This window comes from Ostrinia nubilalis, chromosome 10 (genome assembly GCF_963855985.1).
Source record: "Ostrinia nubilalis chromosome 10, ilOstNubi1.1, whole genome shotgun sequence".
In the NCBI taxonomy this organism is placed as follows: domain Eukaryota; kingdom Metazoa; phylum Arthropoda; class Insecta; order Lepidoptera; family Crambidae; genus Ostrinia; species Ostrinia nubilalis.
The window spans coordinates 13239098-13255979 of record NC_087097.1 but is presented as its reverse complement, the minus strand read 5'-3'; positions in this window follow the sequence as shown (position 1 = coordinate 13255979).

Below are 16882 nucleotides of genomic sequence, written 5' to 3'. Positions count from 1 at the left end.
TGAAGCATATTTGCCATAATCAGCATTTTCATCATTTTAAGGCTCCGAAAGATCTCTAGAAAGAGCTTTCATTATTATAGTAAAGCTTTTTATTTTCTATTTAACTATGAAACTAGAGCATTTTGGTAATTTAGTTGACTTTATCCTCATAAGCATCAATCACTTTTAATAGAACTGCTATGCTAAATCGTTTTTGTATTGTTTATTATTATTAAGACAAATTAATGTTTCTCTGTAAGTGATTGCATTTTAATCTTTTTGAGAAATAAATATCTTTAACCTTAAGCTCTTACATGGAGGGTTCCTAGTTAAGTAAAGCCAGAGATTGTTTTGTTTTGGTTATAACTCAACTTAATATTTAAATTTTCTATTACATCCTACACAACAAGGACGACTACTTACGAACATAATTCCTGCCTACTTTTGTGTACCTTAGAAATGTAAGACACATTTCTAAGGTACCAACCATCACCATCTTACTTTAACTTTAACAAACGTCAGAACTCTGACAAACTTCATACAAAAATCACCGGTTATGGTTATAAGTAGTAGTCATGGTTAAAATAGGGTGGTGCAACTCAGCCTAAGAAACCAAAAGACGTGGTTATTTGGGATCTTTATATAAGAACTGCCATCCTGGCACCTGTTGAGCACAAGTAAAGTTCCTGAACGGACACACATAAGTAGGTAAGGAATACACAAACCTGTTGCACTCAGCCTTCCCTTGCTAACTTATAACGTGACTCATCAGTTGACTTTAACTTCAGTTAGTTAACTAACTTGACTAAATAAAGACATTCAATAAATATTTACATAAATGATTTAGTGTACAGTTCAAAGTAAAATGACGTTCGTTACCTTGGTAAGTATAATGCAATAAAAACGTCATGGCCTAAGTAAGTAGGTATGTAGGTATAGCCTAAATACAGTTAACTTTCTAATGTAAGTAGAGCCTAGGTAAGCCTACTTTGCTGTAGACTAGGTACTTATTCCGAAATCACGATTTTATCTCTGTTTAAAGTTACCATTTCAAATGGTTGAAGTTAAATATTTTTACCAAACGCTGGCTTGATCTTGAAGTTGTTGACTGTAGATTCTTTATTTTCCTCTCATGATAAGGCGTCTTTATATAATTTTACTTAGCTATCCATAGTATCCATCTTTAAATACCTTACATCTTTAAATAAGTAGGTTTTGATAGGACGATACCTACTAAAACACTCCATTATTTTATACAATATTCATAGCAGTAAAGCAAAGATAAAGTAGGCTAAATGAAAAGTTATCCTATAACGGAAGATAATACAAATGATGAAATTATTACAAGTTATAAGTACCCGATTATTACAAACACCGGCACACTTTCAGACTTTCATTTTAAAGACGATTAATTGAAGAATCATAGGCACTAACGCTATTCTTATTACGCTGTCAGTAAAAGATTATATAAAATTTCATGCTTCAATTTCTATAACTATAATATTAAATCCCTTCCAATATTAATTACGTGTTTAATATTGAAAGGGGTATTATGAACGGATGAATCTCTGAAAATGAATGTTTTCCAATACACGTGTAACAAAAGCTTTTCGTAGAAACTCAACAATCCTACCGATGTATTTCGCTATAAATCATAGCAAAAAAAGTTCCAAACTCCTGAATTCCGAGTAAATGGGGGAGGTTGCTATATATGTGGGCCGCTCTGATTGGTCGAGTGGGGTAAGTCCCGCCCATTGGAGGGGAGCTGGCCCTGCCCACTTACGTTAGTTCCTGCCCTACTGAATGCGAATTTTCATTCCGTCAGGGTCCTTCGTAGCGAACAGACGTCTACCAGCAAGTCTCCAGAGCATCGAGTAGAAGAAAGACTAAAAATTTTAGTTTGATCAAAGTTTAAAGTTAAATTTTTAGTTCTAAAATCTGTGTTCGTAAATTCAGTGAGCTGACGGCATCTTTCATGGGTAAGTAACCTTTTTTATATTCATTTTTGGTATTTTATTTTATGTTTTTTTTGGTTTTGTTAAAAAATGATTTTATTTCATTTTTAATACTTGGTTTTATTTTAATATTTTTTATACTCTTCCGATTATTTTCTGACGCTGAATTTCTAAATTTTGTATTTGTGTTAATTTAAATTCTTATATTTCATTTCAAAATTAAAATTAGGCAGATTTTAGTTAACTTTCTTAAAGTTATTTAATTATGATCCTCCGATATCGTTTTGGTGCAAAATTACTCGGTTCCGTATTCATTAAAATTATTTAAGACTATCTTCTATTCACGATCTCACTAAATTTAATTTTATTCAGCTGAAAAAGTCTATAACGCATGTGTTTTAATAAAAAACACGTCTATAAAATCTAAACTATTCAAAAACACTCTTTATTGGTTTCTAAAAGCATAAATACAATTTTTTGTAACCCTAACTTGAGAAACGACGCGTACTTACATGTTTTAATTTTTTTACATAAGAAACAGAATTATTTAATTGAAAAAATAGCTTAACGAAAGCGAAAAAACTATTTTCTAACATTTCATTCAATCGTCAAAAGTTCATGAAGTACGCGCGTAGCGGCGACGCGCGGTCGCGGTTAAAAGTTTAACTTTTCCGTATTTTAATTTTATTCCGTAAAATCAGTGCTCGTAGTCTGTAGCGCGTAGCTCGCAGCTACGGCTGGCTAGTCTGTAGCCGTCTACGGCGCGTCGTAGACGTGCTCCGCGCGCTCGCTACGAAACGCTACGGGAATCCGTAGCTCGTAGGCCGTTTTGTTAAAGTTGATAAAATCAAATAAATTATGAAGTTTGTGAGTAAAAATATTAAAATAGTGGAGTAAAAAAAATTTTTAATTCTTCATTGCGCGGGGTTTTCAATATTTTTTTTTTTGTAAAACGCGCTGCGTTTGTGAAAAAAAAGTGGTATTGCATCAAAACGTTAGTTAATTTATTAATAATAATTAAAGAGTGTTAACTATTCTCAATTTCTGACGTGATTATTTTATTTTTAGACGTGTTGACTGATGACTGGTTGAAATGAAGACAAAGAAAAATTCTGAAGAAAATAGCGAAAAGAAATACACGTTTATTTAAATAGGTAAGTAATTAAATACAACTCCGTCAACACCGCTTTAATTTATTACGTGAAATAGATTGTAATTTATTTTTATTAGTAAAAAAACGAGTTAACGGTTTCTAAAGTTGGTGATTTTGTTTTAGAAAAGCGGTATGCAGAAGGAGAATTGAGGAGAGAGGCGGAGGAAGCAGAATACAACATAAATTGCAAGTAAGTGGTCCCTCCCCTTGTCCCTCCCTTGCGGTTTAGTTTTTAAGAGTTTTTGGGTGTTGAACACCAATTTTAAAATTAGTAAATAGAGTGAAATTTCACTATTTCACTCGAAGTAATTTTAGGTAATATCAAATTTTGAGTAAAAATAATTTGAGTATTATTAAAAAAAAAAAAAAATTTCACTGATATTTTTTAATTGAAATCGATTGCCTCAGTTCGGATAAACTAAACTATCGCTTAATTTATTACTTTGTCAATTTTTCAAACATTAATAAAGATAATAAAAAGAAATCAAAGAACATAGATGAACAGCAAACTTTTAACTTTTTGTTAGTGATTGAATTGTTGATTTATTAGATAGGCCCTAGTGATTATCTATTTTAATATTAAGTTAGGTTTAGGAATAACTCAGAAAAGAAGGTGTTGAAAATTAAGAATTTATCTTTTTATTAATTAAGTTGTTCTTTTTCGTCATAATGCAAGTTTCTCAGTTAAACTTGCGTCTTTAGGTCCACATGTTTTTTTCTTAAACCAAATTATAGCGCGCTTCAAGAAAACTAAGTTTTTTTTTATAAAATTGTACAAATATTAATTATTTTTAATTGTATAATAATTTTACTTGAGAAATTAATTTAAATATTCTTTCTGTATCAGTAATTATCATATAAAAGCTTAGTTAAAACTAAGGTCATAGGACAATTAGTCCGTACAGAATTTGTTTATGGATCCGATTAAGAAAGATCTTCAAGTTATTTAATTTTGTACTTATTAAATTTTACAAATGCTTAAATAATATCATGTGTTGTTTCAATTCAACACAATTTCGTAGGTATTCTGCAGCAGATCAGCTAGTATAGATTTTATTAGGTAACTTTAAATTAATAAAACAATGTTTGTAAAATAAATGAAATAAAGATTTTGTGTCCATTCATTATAGTTGTAAGTTCTTAATTATATTTTAAGTATAAGCACCACTGCCGCACAGAAGACCGAAGAAGAAGAAAAATATTTCGGGCATGAGGTATAGTTTATTTTTGGGCACATGTTGTTACTATGTGTGGCGGGAATAAACTGTACTTTATGTACGAATAGAAAACGACGACGAAGACTCAAGGTAGGGATAGCTATAAGTGATATCATACGAGTTTGGTTAACATTTTTAATCGTTTCGGTATAAAATTAACAAATTGAAATACTTATAAGAAAAATGGTTAAAAACAATATAAAAAAATATTTTAACCACAAATTATAATAATTAAAACTGTAACTAAGTGTGAAATAAGTTTGTAAGTACCTAGCAAAATAGAAAGAAAAACATTTATTGCAAACACAAATTGCAAAATAAACTTTGTCTTAAACATGAGACACCATTTCAGTTAATATTTTTAGAAAGAACACCATTCTAACTTAAAATTTCTGTAACAGTCTCCTTCTAACAAAGAAGTAAGCTTTCTTAAAATTGTAAAGTTGTTAACTGAAAATAAAATACTTTTATTAAAAGGTTAAGCTAATTAAAGTACGTTTTGACTTGTTTTTAATCTTTTTGAAAATAACATTATCCTTTCCTTATCAGTTAATTTGGTGAATAAAAATAATAATTGATGATCAAAAATGTTAATTTACTCGTTACAATGGTAGAGTTTTTGATGAACACAATCTGACTTTAGTAGTTTGTTGTGTTTTAACGTCCGTATTCACAAACATTACTATGAGGTCTCACAGTGCGCGAAACCAATTACAGAGCTCTATTCAACGCTGTGCGTTCGACTTGCTGCTTCACTTAAGCAAGCATTGTTTGTGAATACGGGCGTAAGATAGTATTTTCAGAATTTTTCATTTAACTACAACATTTTGGAACGCAAGAAGAACTTCGTAGTAACGGAGTAAGTTTATTTTCGAACAACACAAATGATATTCAAAATCTTGTGATTATTCGTAAATAACTTTCTTCGTTGTACGAGCAGAGCAGGAAGAATCTAAGATGTTAAGAACTTGTGTTTTTTTCTATGTTATAATTATTTATTAATAAATAATTTTTATGTTGTAATTATCATTGGTGTAATATTACACAAAATTCGCAAGCCTAAAATATTTGATATTGTTAAAAATAGTAACGAATTGTTGGTTGTATTCAGGTCTATGTTTAATGAAAATTCCGAAAAACAAATATAAAATTATTTAAAAAAGCCAATAACATTTACAAAAAATTAAAATGCAGTGGTAAAAATATAAAAAAAATATACCTAAATTACTATGAATGCACGCCACATTAAGATGAAACAAAAAAATGGGAAATTAAGAACTTTTTGGCATTTTTTAAGTAAACATCCAATTAAGTAAAAAAAATGTATTTACTTCTTCACCTACTACTGTATTAAAAACATATTTCAACAAATCCATCCAATCCACCAGAATTCTGAAAATTCAGTAGCCGGCAAGAATTCTCTATAAAGAACAATAAAATAAACAATTAATTTATTTATTAAAATAGGCGTGGCAGTTCCAGTCGTAAATCTAAGGAGGGTGTGCCACGCCTTTCCCGGGCTAGACCCCGCCCAGCGAGCCATTGACGTCACCTGGTCCAGGGCTCTGGGCCCAGATATCTAGGGCTCACTCAGTGGAGTATAGGTCGGTACGGAGAGCAGCCGTCTGCTCTGTTGCAGTCTACAACTTTGCGCTTTTCCTTTATTTTGAAAAGCGACTTCGCACGGGTGTAATGCTGACACTAAATCATAGACTTCAGCCAGCGTTTGCAATGTAAGCTCAAAAAATGTGTTTATTTATTATTAACTTTTTTTAAGTAAAAGTTCAAAAACTTTTGACAACAAAGAGTTTCGCACCCAGTAAGTAAAGTTAGCTTGCGTTCCCCGGGCTAGCGTTACTCAGTTAGTACTGTTTAGCAGTCGAGTTACCATATGAAATCATTAAAATGTTTTTAATTTCTAAAATTAGTGAAACAGATAATAAATGTCGAGCTTAAATTCAGTAGGCATTTCTATTTAAGTAATTATTTAAAAATATTCCAACGCAATTTTCACGTCATTGTTTGAGATATATTTTAAGGTGCGTTCGATTTAATAATCTGAAATTTTAATATTACAAGTAGAGTTGTTCTTGAAATAAGGTCTAAAATGATTCATATTATCGTAAAATCGTAATATTCTTGGTGCTACATGGAGGTCAGTCATTATTGATTTTATCACACGATATGCGCACGCAAATATCCTTGGGCACGCAAGGCGAGCTAAGCTACGCCCGGGCTAGCGTCCGCAGTCCGCGTTCAGACTCGAGTACGAACACTCGTCTGGTAACCTTACATTGAAAATAATATTTGAAAAGTAGTTAAACAGATTTTCAATCAGTGGATCCTTTTATGTAAGTAAATACTGTTAGGCCAGTAGAATTAAACACAAAAATTGATTAAATCGGAAATAATTCAAACAAAAGATTTACTTGCTTTAACGGCTTCATTGGTTGCCCATTAAGACTCTCCTAGGTTTTCGACTTCGACGGAGTTGTGCTTAAGTGGTGGGGGGCCCGGAAAGGGGCGCTTTTTCGGTTTTCCGGTTATACCGCGTAAAGGACTTACCCTATCGAAAAGTGGTCTTCCTGACGGTTGAAGGGCATTTAATCCTGCATTAAATAAGACCAAATTCATATGTTTTGAACAAACCGTTCTCGTGCAAATGTTCGGCAAAGTAGAAAATATGTGTATAATTAATTACCCTCTCCACGTCCAATGGCTCGTTACCCACAGGCTTCCAAGTCTTGAAAAGGAGCGCCTCAACCAGTGTAACCCTATCAAGGCTTACGAGCTGGATGCGCCTATCCTTGTTCGTCCCAGCCGTTCCTTAACTGCGGTTGCTGCACCTCTTCCTGGCACTCACCTGAACGACTCTGTGTTACCTACTGTGGCTGCTCCTCTTCTTTGTATCCTCCTGCACGACTACGTTGCCTAGCCGTATGCCTGGTCTAAGGTTCGACGCCAAAAATCAACAACAACAAGTTCATATTAAAACGCTGAAGAGTTTTTTGTTTGTTTGTTTGAACGCGCTAATCTCAAGAATTACTAGTTTGATTGAAATAATTATTTTTGTGTTGAATAGCTCATAAATTGAAGAAGGCTATAGGATATATACAATCACTCTACGACTAATAGAGACGAAGCAGTAAAGAAAAATGTTGCAAGCACGGAAAATAGTATTTAAACTATTTTCACGCGTACGAAGTTGATTTTGTGGCGTCGAACCTTAGACCAAGCATATGGCTAAGCAATGCAATCGTACAGGAGGGTACAAGGAAGAGGGGCAGCCACAGTAGGTAACACAGAGTCGTTCAAGAGAGTGCCAGGAAGAGGTGCAGCAACCGCAGTTAAGGAACGGCTGGAACGAACAAGGATAAGCGAATCCAACTCGTGAGCCTAGACAGGGATACGCTGGTTAAGGCGACCCTTTACAAGGCTTGGGAGCATACGGGTGACGAGCTATTGGACGTGGAGAGGGTCATTAATTATACACATATTTTCTACTTTGCCGAACATTTGCACGAGAACGGTTTGTCCAAAAAATATGAATTTGGTTTTATTTAATGCAGGATTAAATGCCCTTCAACCGTCAGGAAGACCACTTTTCGATAGGGTAAGTCCTTTACGCGATATAATCGGAAAACCGAAAAAGCGCCCCTTTCGGGGGCCCCCACCACTTAAGCACAACTCCGTCGAAGTCGAAAACCTAGGAGAGTCTTAAAGGGCAACCAATGAAGCCATTAAAGCAATAAAATCTTTTGTAGGAATTATTTCCGATTTAAAAGCTAATTCTACTGGACTATGTGCTTATTTTTAAATTAATTTATCTGACTTCAAGTCATGATTTCTATAGACTTTGGTAGGGGTAGTTTGGTCGTTGGTGTCAGCTATTATCGATTTTGTACAACATGCGCGCGCAGTACACTTGCGGTAGCCAAGTAAGCTTGGTCTCCCAGGCAAGCTTTGCGGACTAAGCTGGATACAACATAAATTATTGTTGTAGAAGCCCCCATTTTTAGACCACTTTGGTAATGGTAGATAAAAATAATATGTCATTATTGATTTTTCATCGTGTTATGCGCGCGCAATAACCTTGGGCAAGCCAAGCAAGCTCGATTCCCAGGCTAACGCGGCCGGGTGCCCAGCAGTTTTCGGTCAGACCTGAGTGGGACCACTTGTGTTTTAGTACACTTTTATAATAATTAACTTAAAAATAGATTCAGTGTTAAAATTTTAAAAGTAAATGTTCATACTCAGACTTAAATTATTTTGAAGAATGCGGTTTCTTTTATCTAAATTCAGTGAGTACTTTTATGTAAGTAAACTTGGATTTAATATAATACTGGCATCAAATAAATACAGAATATTGTAGATCGATTTCAAGAGGCAGCCATCTTGAACATCGGATGTTAGTAATTTTTCATCTGCATGATGCGCGCGCATTAACCTTGGGTGAGCCAAGTGAGCTCGGTGCCCGGGCACCCGAGTTAGCGCAGCGGGGTGAGCTAGTCAGTTCTTGCTCAGACTCGAGTACGACTACTTGTCTTTTAATATACTTTAATAATAGGTCAAAAATAGGTACAGCTGCAGTGTTAGAATTTTAGAAGTGAACGTTCATTTATTCAGATTTAAAATTATTTTGAAGAATGCGGTTTCTTTTATCTAAATTCAGTGAGCCCTTTTATGTAAGTAAACTTGGATTTCATTTAATACTTGCATTAAAAACAGAATATTGTTGATAGCTTTCAAGGGGCGGCCATCTTGGAGCCTCCATTTTCATTCCAATTTGGTTACGCTAGTAACATCGGATATCTGCATGATGCGCGCGCATTAACCTTGGGTGAGCCAAGTGAGCTCGGTGCCCGGGCACCCGGGTTAGCGCAGCGGGGTGAGCTAGCCAGTTCTTGCTCAGACTCGAGTACAACTACTTGTCTCTACACTTTAATAATAGGCCATAAAATTGATACAGTGTTAGAATTTAAAAGTGAACGTTCATATTCAGATTTAAATTATTTTGAAGAATGTAGTTTCTCTTTTTAAATTCAGTGAGCACTTTTATGTAAGTAAACTTGGATTTAATTTAATACTTGCATTAAATACAGAATATTGTTGATAGCTTTCAAGGGACGGCCATCTTGGAGCCTCCATTTTCATTCCAATTTGGTTACGCTAGTAACATCGGATATCTGCATGATGCGCGCGCATTAACCTTGGGTGAGCCAAGTGAGCTCGGTGCCCGGGCACCCGGGTTAGCGCAGCGAGGTGAGCTAGCCAGTTCTTGCTCAGACTCGAGTACGACTACTTGTCTTTACACTTTAATAATAGGCCATAAAATAGATACAGTGTTAGAATTTTAAAAGTGAACGTTCATATTCAGATTTAAAATTATTTTGAAGAATGCCGTTTCTTTTATCTAAATTCAGTGAGTACTTTTTGTTGGAAAGTTAGAAACTTTTTGGTTAAACGCAAGCATATTTGAATATTTGAATTTGGCACTCCGCTGTCAATGTAAGGTTTCCAGACTTCTGGATCAGTCACTCGATCTCATGTAGTCTCTGTGTGCTGTATGTTCTAAAATAAATCCGTGGTAATCTTCGTGGTCTTTTCCTTCTTACGATCCAAACTCCAACATGGTAGCAGAGCGTAGTTACAAGAAGTGAAAAGCACCCATATTTCCGCGAGATTGGTCGTACATCGTGCACTTGGAATTATTACCGTACCGGAAGCGGCGAACGGTATTCAAGATGGCTTCGATGGGATTCGGTCAGAATTGCATTGAGAGACTAAAGGGGGCAGAAAATTACTCCACGTGGAAGTTCTTGATGCGAATGGTGCTAATCCATGAAGAGTTGTGGGACTGCGTAGAAGCGGTGGCCGACGAGGACAACAAGAAGAAGGATGATAAGGCCTTAGCGCGCATCGCGCTGTCCGTGGCGCCGACCATAATCCCGCATATACGCACTGCCAAAAGTGCCCACGAAGCGTGGACAATACTACAGAAAACGTATGAGGGACGTGGTCTGAGCAGGAGATTGGGCTTGCTGCGGAGTCTCTTCAATACGAAATTATCTGAGTGTGGCTCAATGGAAGTTTACCTGAACAAAATAAAAGAAATTTCACATCAACTGAGTGAAATTGAATCGCCGCTGGACGACGAACTCGTTGCGGTGATCATACTGAGTGGGCTCACAGATGATTACGACCCGCTCATCATGGCGATTGAGCACTCATCTTCCAAGCTAAGTACGGAAGTCATCTCGACTAAATTACTTCAGGAAACCCAAAGACGGGAAGAGAAAACTGAAGAAACGGCACTGATTACACAGAGGAACCCAAAGTGCTTCGGGTGTGGTGCCAGAGGACACATGCTGCGGAACTGTCCAAAAAGGAGTTCAACGTCCAAAGAACAGACCTCCGGGGACGAGCCAAAGAGTCAGAAACAGCAGAAGAAGCCATGGAAGAAGAACAAGGCTAATCTGTCGGCACTCTCCGTGAAGGTGAAAAGTGACGTGTGGTACATAGACTCTGGGGCCACAAACCACATGTGTAATAGTGAAAAAGTGATGGTGAAGTGCGATCGTAATAAGGTTTTTAAAGTGAGCATTGCAAACGGTGAAATGCTATCGACCGCGGGCTTAGGTGAAGTTCAGGTTCGTTTAAAAGACTGTGTAAGGACACTAAGTGAAACTTATTACGTACCCAACTTAAGTACTAATCTATTATCTGTCAGTGCTTTGACAAAAAAGGGTTATGTTGTCAAATTTGACAGAAATTCTTGTATTATTTACAATGGTGATGAAATTCTAGCTACTGGTACTCAAATCAACGGTGTTTATCAACTCGACACGGTGTCAGACAACGCCAGTACTGTGGAACAGGAGTGTACCATAGTGGCGTCGCCAGCAGTAGACACGACATCCCATGATTTGTGGCATAAGCGTCTTGGTCATCTGAACTCGAGAAGTATGCAACTTTTACAAAAAGGTATGGCTAATGGTATTTCTTTTAATAATTCGACTTTTCAGCAATGTGTGTCATGTGTTGAAGGGAAACAGAGTAGGCTTCCATTTCCCAAAAAGTCGTATAGTAGAGCTACAGAGGTGTTAGGTCTAGTTCACACTGACCTTTGTGGTCCCATGCAACAGCCATCTCTAGGGGGAGCTAAATATTTTCTTAGTTTCATTGACGACTACACAAGGAAGCAGTTTGTTTATTTTTTGAAATTCAAACATGAAACTTTTGAATATTTTAAACAATTCAAAGCTCTTGTGGAAAATGAAACCGGAAAGAAAATAAAGGTACTTAGAAGTGATGGAGGCGGAGAATATATGAGTTCTAAATTTCAGGCTTATATGAAGGCGTGTGGGATCAAACACCAGAAGACCATACCAGGCTGTCCACAACAAAATGGCGTCGCAGAACGAGCCAACAGGACTGTGATGGAGAAGGTCAGGTGCTTGCTGCGAGATGCTGGCCTCGGAATGAAATTCTGGGCTGAGGCAGTGAATACAGCGGTTTACCTGAAAAACCGAAGTCCTACGAAGGCCGTTGCTGGAGTGACACCTGAAGAAAAATGGACAAATAAAAAGGTAAATCTAAACCATTTAAGAATTTTTGGTTGCGTCGCATATTCTTTAGTAAAGAATAGAAGAAAGCTAGACTCGAAAAGCAAACCGTATATATTTGTGGGATATGAGTCTAAGGGATATCGGCTGTTAGAGCTACATAATCCGACAAAATGTGTCTATTCTCGCAATGTTGTGTTTTTAGAAAATAAATTCTCTAATAAAAACATGTCAGATGATGAAAATGTTGATCAACACATAATTGTTGACTTCAACAAGAGTTCTGTTGAAATTCAGCAATCAGAGTCATCCAATGAGAGATCTGATATTTCTGATGACATGAGATTATCACAGGAAGTCAGCACGAGTACAACAGAAGACTCTTCTAGCGATGACACAGAAAATTGCTCGGATGAAACCTATGTTCCAGGTGAAGACTCTATTGCTGAGGCGGAGATGTCAACAGACACTTCATATGAAGATGTTCCGGAGTCTCCTCTGCTGGTCAACCTTGTGGGATCGGTCGACGGCTACCCCGACGAACCACGTACTGCAGCCGAGGCGCTGAGCGGAACTGATTCAGACAGCTGGCGGAAGGCGATGAATGATGAGTATAATTCATTCAATAAACTCAAATGTTGGACTCTAACAAAGCCTGAACCAGGTCGTAAGCCTGTTCAATGCAAATGGATCTTCAAAAGGAAGTATGGTGCTGATGGTAAGTTATTGAAATATAAAGCTCGTTTGGTTGCCAAGGGATACACACAGAAATATGGTATAGATTATCAAGAAACCTTCTCACCTGTGGTTAGATACTCTACTCTCAGGATGCTTTTGGCAGTAGCGGCAGAGTATAACCTTGATATTGAACATTGGGATGTAAAAACTGCATTCCTGAATGGTGATTTGGAAGAAACTGTGTATATGGAGCAGCCAGAATGTTTCAAGGTGAAAGGTAGTGAAGGAATGGTATATAAACTTAATAAGGCTGTTTATGGACTTAAACAGGCCTCCAAGTCTTGGTATGACAAGATTACCAAGGTTTTATGCAACAAGCTGAAGTTCAGTCAATTGAATTCTGAGCCTTGTGTTTTCTCGAAGTCTGAAAATGGATTGATGATGATCATTGCATTGTATGTGGACGATCTAATTGTATTTTCATCTCCAGGTTTTCCAGACAGGGATAATATAAAGAAAGGATTGCAGGATGAATTCGAAATCACTGATCTAGGGCCAGCTCAACACATACTTGGGATGAAGTTGATGAGGAAAGATGATAAAATTTACCTCACTCAGTCAAACTATATACAGAAGGTATTGAAGAAGTTTCGAATGGAGGACTGTAAACCTATTGCAACACCCATGGAAACGGGACTGAAACTTTGCAAGGAACCTAAAGATGAGACCTACGACTACAGAGGTTTAATTGGTTCACTGATGTATGTGGCAGTTTGCACGAGACCTGATATAAGTCATGCCGTAAGCTACCTTAGTCAATTCAACGATTGCTTCGGAGAAAGTCACTGGAAAGCTGCGAAGAGAATTTTACGTTATTTGAAGGGTACTAGTAATTTTGCTCTTGTGTTTTCTAGGTCGGGCATGGATATTTCAGCTTATGCTGATGCTGACTGGGCGTCAGACAACATGGACCGCAAGTCATACACAGGCTTTGTGTTTACTATTGGTAAGTCAGTCGTTACTTGGGAGAGTCGCAAGCAACGTACTGTTGCCTTGTCCAGTACTGAGGCGGAGTACATGGCGTTGTCTGACACATGTAAGGAAGCTCTATTTATTAGAAAGTTTATATGTGAGATTTTTGGTACCATGCCTAGAATAACAATTTACAATGACAATCAATCTGCTATAAAACTATGTAAAAACTATATGTTTCATTCCAGAACTAAGCATATTGATATTCGTCATCATTTTATTAAAGAAATTGTAAACAAGGGAATAGTTGAAATTAAATATTTGTCAACTGTTGTTATGTTAGCTGATGTGTTAACTAAAGCACTATGTAAAGAGAAACACAATAAGTTTGTGTGTCAATTGCTAACTGTAATTTAAGTTACTTAATGCTAACAATTGAATTAAAGCTAATTGTAACTTAAGTTTTTTTAAATGTTAACTTTGTATTTGTGTTGTGTTTCTTTACTGTTAAGTGTTTTATAAATGTATTTATTGTAAGTTTAGCTTGCGTTTAAGGGCCAGTGTTGGAAAGTTAGAAACTTTTTGGTTAAACGCAAGCATATTTGAATATTTGAATTTGGCACTCCGCTGTCAATGTAAGGTTTCCAGACTTCTGGATCAGTCACTCGATCTCATGTAGTCTCTGTGTGCTGTATGTTCTAAAATAAATCCGTGGTAATCTTCGTGGTCTTTTCCTTCTTACGATCCAAACTCCAACACTTTTATGTAAGTAAACTTGGATTTAATTTAATACTGGCATCAAATAAATACAGAATATTGTAGATAGCTTTCAAGAGGCAGCCATCTTGGAGCCTCCATTTTCATTCCAATTTGGTTACGCTAGTAACATCGGATATCTGCATGATGCGCGCGCATTAACCTTGGGTGAGCCAAGTGAGCTCGATGCCCGGGCACCTGGGTTAGCGCAGCGGGGTGAGCTAGCCAGTTCTTGCTCAGACTCGAGTACAACTACTCGTCTTTTACCAACTTCTAATAAAACCATAGAGGTACCTACTTTGTTAAAATTTGTTATCGAAACATAGTTATGGTGGTCGGTCCTGAGGTAAATTAAGTGAGGATCTTTGTGTAAGTAGAGGCTGTATTTAATTTTTTTCCGCGGTTTATTTCAAGACGCAAACTAAGTTTTAATATTTATTTAAAATGTAGTGAAGTCGACATACTCTGTCAGGTCCACTTTGGTCAGGATTCAGGGTAGATGACGCAGTCATTATCGATTTTTCATCGTGATGCGCGCGCAGTCTCTTTGTAAAACCAAGTGAGCTAGGCCTTGCCCGGGCTAGTGCCGCGGGGCGAGCTGACAGTTTGCGCTCAGACTCGAGTACGATTACTCGTCTTTCAATACAATTTTAAGACTATAGAATAGAAGTTATTAATTAATTGAAAGTGAACTCCTATTAGGTGAAATTCAGCAAACATCGGTATAGGTAAATATTATTGGCACTTTTTTAATCGTGGTAGATTTCAATTAAAAGATTGTATACGCAGGCCAAGTATTTTATAACAATACAAGTTTTAGTGATAAATATTAATAAAACCTTCAAATGTTTTTAGAGTTTTGGGGTCGGCCATCTTAGAATTTTTTTCGCTTTGGTTATTATGGTAGTTACCATAGGGCATCATTGATTCATTTCACATTGCGCGCGCAGTGTACTTGCGTGAGCCAAGCAAGCTCGGCCTCCCAGGCTAGGGTGGGTGGGGCTTCGTTATACACGATGCTTTGAGTGGGGTGGGGTACCTAGTTGATGTCGGCCATTATTGATTTTTCATCGTACAATAAGCGCGCAGTATACTTGCGAAAGCCAAGCAAGCTTGGCCTCCCAGGCTGGGGTGGGGTGGGGCTTCGTTATACAAGATGCCTTGAGTGGGGTGGGGTACCTAGTTGATGTCGGCCATTATTGATTTTTCATCGTACAATAAGCGCGCAGTATACTTGCGTAAGCCAAGCAAGCTTGGCCTCCCAGGCTGGGGTGGGGTGGGGTGAGGTTTCGTTATACAAGAGGCTTTGAGTTGTTGGGGTACCTAGTTGATGTCGGCCATTTTGATTGATATTTTATCGTACGAAATGCGCGCACAGTATACTTGGGTATACAGTCGGCTAAGTAAGCTTGGTCTCTCAGGCTAGGGTTTAATTCAACATGCGCACGCAAGTCACTTGCGTAGGTCAATCGAGCTTGACCTCCCAGAATAGCTTGGGCCAGGTGAGGTACATCGTGCGCCTACAGATTCCTTGGGCAAGCCAGGCGAGCTCACTTTTACTTGTCTTTCAAGAAATACGTATTGGAACATTAACATAATATTCGTAGTTAATAGAAAACTAGTTCCTCTTAATTTTATAAAGCTTTACGTGCTGAGATTTTTTTAATTATTTCATTTAGATTTTTTAAAATCTATACTTATAATAAATCTGTAGAGAGGTCAATTCTGTACATGAAATATATATTCAAAATAACTATCAGGGGGTGATTAGTGATCGATACTGATGCCAAAAATGCAATCAGTAAAAATTTTGTCTGTCTGTCTGTCTGTCTGTCTGTATGTTCCTTATAGAAACAAAAACTACTCAACGGATTTTAACGAAACTTGGTACAATTATTCTTCATACTCCTGGGCAGGTTATAGGATACTTAGGAATTCCCACGGGAACGGGCATTAGCGGGAAAATCCTTTTGTATGAAAAATCTAAACCGCTAAAGTTAGACGCTTGAAATTTGGCATGCAGGTACCTTAGTAAACTTAAAGCTTAGTTATAATAGGATATTGCAAAATTCCTACGGGAACGGGAATTAGCGAGAAAAAACACATTCGTATGAAAAAATCTAAGCCACGTAAGATAGACGCTTGAAATTTGGCATGCAGGTACCTTAGTAAACTTAAAGCTTAGTTACAACAGGATATTGCAAAATTCTCACGGGAACGGGAGTTAGCGGGAAAAAACATTTGTATGAAAAAATCTAAACCGCGTAAGTTAAACGCTTAAAATTTGGCATGCAGGTACCTTAGTAAACTTAAAGCTTAGTTATAATAGGATATTGCAAAATTCCTACGGGAACGGGAATTAGCGAGAAAAAACACATTCGTATGAAAAAATCTAAGCCACGTAAGATAGACGCTTGAAATTTGGCATGCAGGTACCTTAGTAAACTTAAAGCTTAGTTACAACAGGATATTGCAAAATTCTCACGGGAACGGGAGTTAGCGGGAAAAAACATTTGTATGAAAAAATCTAAACCGCGTAAGTTAAACGCTTAAAATTTGGCATGCAGGTACCTTAGTAAACTTAAAGCTTAGTTACAACAGGATATT